This window comes from Pteronotus mesoamericanus, unplaced genomic scaffold, assembly GCF_021234165.1.
Source record: "Pteronotus mesoamericanus isolate MK-2021 breed Mesoamerican mustached bat unplaced genomic scaffold, CSHL_Meso_final contig_502, whole genome shotgun sequence".
In the NCBI taxonomy this organism is placed as follows: Eukaryota; Metazoa; Chordata; class Mammalia; order Chiroptera; family Mormoopidae; genus Pteronotus; species Pteronotus mesoamericanus.
Genome location: NW_026555187.1, coordinates 3,023,157 through 3,029,637, shown reverse-complemented (window position 1 = coordinate 3,029,637; position 6,481 = coordinate 3,023,157). Strand labels below are relative to the sequence as shown.

Sequence of the window (6,481 nt, the reverse complement as noted above, 5' to 3'; positions counted from 1 at the left end):
GAGTAATGATTTAAAAAATTTTAATTTGGCGTCATCACCTCTCTCCTCGCCTCTTTGGTGTGATAGTTTGAGATGTGTGAGCATCTAATGGATCTGTGGTTGAATTGGCTTTTTTGTCACCAACCAAGTCCATTTTCTGGGGGCACCAATATCCTATTAGCAGGAGTTATTCGAGCTATTCTGGATATTTTTTTGGTGAAGTATAGTAAAAGCCTTGAGACCCTCTGCACTGTTTGACCCAGTAAGCCACTTCCTTGACATTATCCTAAAGATATGTCTTGTGTTCATCATGATGTTACTCATAATATCAAAAAATTGTAAATGATATAAAATTGGGAGATGGTTAAAGAAATGGTGCATTGTATGAAAGTGAACATTACACGTATATTTTAAAATACTTTCCAAGAATACCTGCCTGGAAACATGTTTAATAATGCTGAGTAGAGGGCACACCCCAAATCCTTTTTATACATTATCATTTTTGTCTTGAGTGGAAGGCCATTCACAGAGGCTGAGAGTTCTTGTTCTGGCTTTACATTATGAGTGTAAAATTCTGCTAACCAGTTGCAGATATTATAAACCCATGTTCAAGATATTGTCTGGGAAATAGCAATTGAAACGTGTTTTACTCACAAGAACTGACTATTTTAATGAATGCACTAAATGAATTTAAACTTTGTTTTTATAAAGGTCTTAAATCAGGTGCTACACGTTGAAAAGAAGACTCATGGTATTCTCATTGCTATGGACACCTTCAAGAAATTTAGTTTCTGTTAATAGGTTTCTAATAAACCTATTGTTTATTGCCAAGCAAATTGCAATCTTGAATAAATGTTTTTTAATAATTAAAACCTTAGCCCTAGCTGCTGTGGTTCAGTGGACTGAGCATCCGCCTGCAAACCAAAGGGTCGCTGGTTCAATTCCCAGTGTAAGACACATACCTGGGTTGCAGGCTAGGTCCCCAGTAGGGGGCATGTGAGATGCAACCACACACTGATGTTTCTCTCCCTCCCCCTTCTCTAAAAATAAATAAATAAAAATCTTTTAAAATCTTAGAATGTGTAGTAAAGATGTAAATTTAAAAAAAGAAATTCTACATTAACTGTAAATTTTACTAAATACAACTATTTAATGAAGCAAATGTATCCATCAAGATCATTTGGTATGCATTATGTATGTATTCTGTCGGTGCTGGAACATGTCTGTTTGCCCCTATCAACACATGTGACTTCATGTAAAAAATCTTAGTGTTCACAGTTCTTGGAAAATGCAGTTTCAATCCCTATATTGGGCAGCGGATGTTAATGCAGGAAAACGCAAAGTTAAAATTGTCCTTGTGTGTGTGTGTGTGTGTGTGTGTGTGTGTGTGTGTGTGTGTGTTTAAAGTTGCCAAAATGGCGTCTACTCAAATTTAGGTTGAAGATTGATTCTAGGAAAGTGAATAGGCTACACATCTAATTAGAAAGGCAAACCACAACATCCGTCAAACACTAGTGCATGCAGTTAACTCCTGCACTTCATAAAGTCAGTGGTTAAGATGGAAAGGGAACAAAGAGGAAGGAGAAGAGGAACATGAAGTGAAACAGCAAATGAGGGAATCTGGGGCAGAAGTTTGAGGGGAGAGACGCAATGGGGGAAAACACAATTAACTGACATCTGGATAGGAGGCAGTTAGAATGTTTTTCTGCTTACTTAGCAAGTTAAATCAGTGCTTTATGTTAAACTTGACAGACCTACTAGTTTGCCCCTTTTATTTTTAAACAACTCATACCACGAGGTGGTGGGGAAGGAGGTCAAACAAGGCAACATGCAGGAAGACAAACACGAGAAAGTGGCCAAGGAGAACCAGTGGCAGGAACAGTTTTGAACATCAAGGCCACTTAAAATGAGACTCAGCAAACCAAAGCTATCACTTCTGCATTTCCTTTGTCCTCAGTTAACTACTTTGAAAAGTACAGGCAAGCAAACCACAAACGTTGTAATGGTTCATGTTTGGGTGATGTCCCCTGCACATGCTTCCATCAAAAAATTTTAAAAAGGAAAGGAAAAAACTAATAAGCCCCTTCCACATAAGACATAGGACAAAATTAACCACATTTATACACTGAAGATGAAAATGAGTGTTTTCTGGGCTTTTGTTTGTTTCTTTGGCTATTGTATGTCTATAGATTAAAGGGACTCAAGCACATTCTCCATGACAGAAAATTCTACTGTTGTACAAAATAGGATTGTTCATTCTAACTTTTATTCTTATGCAATTTAAAGAATAGAGTTGAAATGGTTGCTGTAAATTTCAATGTTGATAAGAACTAGACTGCAATGCAACGCAATGCAGTGGTGAGCTGAACAAGTACATTTGAAAATGAACTCACAGATACGATTTTTCTATATATTTTTCATCTGTTTGAAGAAAATTATAAAGTGAGCAAGCAGTCACAGATGAAAGAACAAATAAAACAGTAGATTGGATAGCTAAGATGAGGATTATGCCTGCCGGGTGACTCCGCTGGTTGGAGCACCGTCCGGTACCAAAACTTTGTGGGTCCAATCCCGGGGGAACCCCCACTAAGAGCATATTCAGGAGGCAACCTGTGTCTCCCCCCCCCGCCCCCTCCCATGCGTGCAAATCAATAAACATATCCTCAGGTGAGGATTTTTTTTAAAAATAAGGAAGAAAACTATCTGTTCAGAGTTAAAGATGAACGAAATGGTTTATTTTGCAGTAAGAAGAGAAAACGGTGGGGGATGGCAACGGCCGGAACAGGAAAACAATCAACGACATTCTCTAGTCCCGCCTGTCCTGCCCCATCCGCTGCTGTGTCTACATTTTCACTCTTGGGCTCATTCACAGGGGTCTTTTGAAGGACACCTTCAGCTAAAGTGAGAAAGACCTTTTCAATGTTTATATTTGCTTTTGCACTCATCTCAAAAAAATCTAATACCATGCTCCCTTGCACTCTATTCTCCTTTTCCCTCAGGTACAACTCTTTTGTCATCCATATCACACTTGTTTCCTAATACGTTCTTTTCACGTCCTCACTGGCATGCTCATCTATGTCTCTAAGCCAGTTGCTGACATTTTCAAATGCTTACCATTGGTGAAGTGAAGTCATATACTAGCATGATACCCATTGCTCCTCTGTAATAGGAGGCTGTGATGGTATGAAATCCCTCCTGGCCTGCAATATCCCCTATCTGTAGATTGATCTTCCCTTGTAATTTGACTGCTCTGTTCTTAAATTCTGTTCCTTTGATGAAAATAAAGGTGATATTAAAGACATCATCCAGTAACATAAAAGGACACCAGCCTTCCCCTCTCCAGAGTCCTGGATCAGGAGCAGCTGGGGCCCCAAGGGGTAGGTAGGTCCCTCTCTCTATGGCCAACCCCTCACTTCTTGGGTTCTCAGGCCAGAGAACCCAAGAAATGAGGGGAAAAGGAGGGCTCAAGAGGGTGCAAGCAACCTACTGATGGCCTCTTCCAGGAAGCACCAACTAGAGGGGTGTCCAGTGGTCCCAAGGTGGCTTCTCCCAGCCCTCAGGGCTCCCCTCCCACATGAGGGTTACTCACTCCCACCTGCTGAGTGAGCAAGCTCTGCCATGGAGGGAGCGCCGCAGGCAGGAGTGAGGGCAGTCTCTCCTGAGCAGAAACTCCGCACTAGGACACGTGATGGCAGAGAAGGAGGGCTCCAGGCTGGGAGCTCAGGTTCACGGCCACAGGAAACAGCCCCACCTCCCCAGAGCCACTTTTCCGCTTGCTCCCTCCTACCAGGGTGCCTACTACCTTTCTTCTCTCTACTTCGGGCTTCATTGTTCTTTTCCTAGTTCCTTTAAGTGTAAAATTAGATCTTTAAAAATATTTTTCTGGTTTCTTGAGATAGGCCTGTAATGCTATGAATTTCCCTCTAAAGACTGCTTTTGCTGGTTCCCGTAGGTTAACTCTATATCTGGTAAATTGCTTGCCTCCGTCTCATTTCGTGCTTTTTCTGGGGAGTTCTGTTCTTTCATTTGAGGCATGTTTCTTTGTCTCCCCATTTTGGCTGCTTCTTTGTGTTTATTTCTAAACACAAAGGCAGGGAAAACGCCACAGGGTGAGGCCGTCTTTCCCTTTTCTTCACATTGTCTTTGGAAGAGCAGAAATTTTAAATTTTGATTAAATCTTAGTCATCAATATTTTCTTGTATGGTTTGTGCTTTTGGTGTCTTAGCTACGAAGGCTTTCCCTAACCCACTGTTACAAAGATTTTCTTCTGTGTTTTATTACAGAGGTTTTACAGTTTTAGATTTTACATTTAGGCCCTTTTCTAGATAATTCTGCTTTATGGTGCAATGTGTGGATAGAGGTGAGTTTTGTTTTTGTTTGTTTTTTATTACATAGGGATGTCTAATTCTAGCACCATTTGTTGAAAAGAGTATTCTTTCTCCATTCAATTATGTGGAAACTATAGATCTTATTTTGTAGATTCCATTGGATTATTGACATAGTTGGTCATGTTATCTGCCAATAAACACAGTTTTACCTCTTTCTTTCCAATCTGGATGACTTTTACGCCTTTTTCTTGTCTCTTGCACTGAATGGGACCCCCAGTATAATGTTGGAGAGGAGTGGTGAGAAGACTGTCCTTGAATTGTTCCTGATCATAAAGGAAAATAATTCAATATTTCACCATTAAATATGCTATTAGCTGTACATTTTTTAATGCCTGTGATAATTAATTTTATGTGTCAGCTTGAGTGTCTTAAGGGTGTACAGATAGCCGGTAAAACTTTACTTCTGGCTATTTCTGGGAGTGTCTCCAGAAGAGATTAACATTTGAATTGGTGGACAAGTAAAGAAGATCACCCTTGCCAAGGCCGATGGGCATGATCCAACCCGTCAAGTCTCCGAATAGAACAAACATGCAAGCCTGCCTGCCTGACCTGAGACACCCATCTTCTGCCCCCAGACACTGACAGCCCTGGTGTGGGGGCTTTGTGATTCAAGCCAGAACTCACCATTGATCCCGCCAGGTTCCAGGTCTTTGGACTAGACTAAATTACACCTCCTGTTTTCTGGGTTATCCAGCTTGCAGACAGCAAGCTGTCAGACTTCTCAGCCTCCCTAACTGTGTGGAGCCAATTCCTAATATACATAATCTTCCATTGGTTCTGTTACTCTTGGGAAACCCTGACTAATACAATACCTTTCATCGGATTGAGGATGTACTCTTCTATCCCTAATTTTCTGAGAGTTTTTCTCTTGAATAGATATCAAATTTTGACAAATGTTTTATCATCTTCAATTTTTTATGGTTACAAAATAATCCTAATTGATAAACATATGTGTTATTCACAAATTTGCTATTACAAACAAAATTGTGATGAGTGGCACTATACTGATATCTTTTTGATGGCTATTTCAAGATAAATTTCCAGGAGCAGGAGTATAGGAAAAAACAATGTGTACTTATAATTTTGTTAAATATTAGCAATTGCCTTCCATGGGGATTGTACTGATGACCATTCCCACTACCAAGGTAGGGAGTTCTTGTTTCCTTTCAGGGTTGCTCTCAAAGTGTATTTTTAAACTGTAGGGGTTTTCCAATCTAAACTGGTAAAAAATTGCTTTAAATTTTATCTTTTATTATGAGTGACAATGACTATATTTTGATCTGTTTAAGAGCCTTTTATATTTACTTTCTTATTCCCATCTTTTGCCCCTTTTATACTATGTGTGTGATTTTTTTCAGTAATTTTTAGGAACTTTTTTTCGATGAATTTGTCATCTTTTGACCTTGCTTTTTGTGTGTCTATAAAAGTTATCTGTCAGCTTATCTTTAAAAAGTCACATTCTTTCCATTATTTTTTCTATGAGCATTTGGGAATGTGACCTAAGAGAAACACTGTAATTTTATCAATTTATTTGACAAATCATTTTGTGAAAAGCAATGAACCTTATAATAATAGTGTGCTGATTCCTGCTAATTTCTTTTCCAGAAAGCAATCAGTATAACTTAAATATTTCTTCTCTCACTACTCACATCATACCTTTAGGATTAGAAGAACAGTAAAGGTCAAGGGACAAGAGCGACACTCTTTGGTGCACATGGAGTTAAAATATACCCTTCGATGCACAGTCCTCTTAAGATCATTGGTGGCCCAGTTTCAGAGGGAATACTCCATAGCTCTGAGAGTACACTCACTGTTGGCATCTTAGCCCAACCACATGTGATAGTAGAGAATTCCTAGGGCCTTATTTTACAACTCAGACTCTCCAAAAGACTAATTTAACCTGTACTGTCATTGCTCTCAGTATATGACACTGTCTCACATGCTGTTGGCACATGCAATGGTAAAAGAAAGTTTTTTATGATTAATATTTACAGTATAATGTTAGGACATAAATATCTTCCTTCCTTCTTTCTAACTTCTCTTTCCTACTGCTTTTTTTAAAACCCCCAACTCAACTCACCCCCTCTTTCCTTTGCTTTTTTGGGTCAATATCT

The 6,481-nt window shown here is 39.3% G+C and overlaps 1 pseudogene; it reads right to left on the bottom strand.

Moving 5' to 3' along the window:
• Positions 1–2,678: 2,678 nt before the first annotated feature.
• LOC129074922 (ras-related protein Rab-10-like) lies at positions 2,679–6,187 on the bottom strand (annotated as a pseudogene).
• Positions 6,188–6,481: the final 294 nt, after the last annotated feature.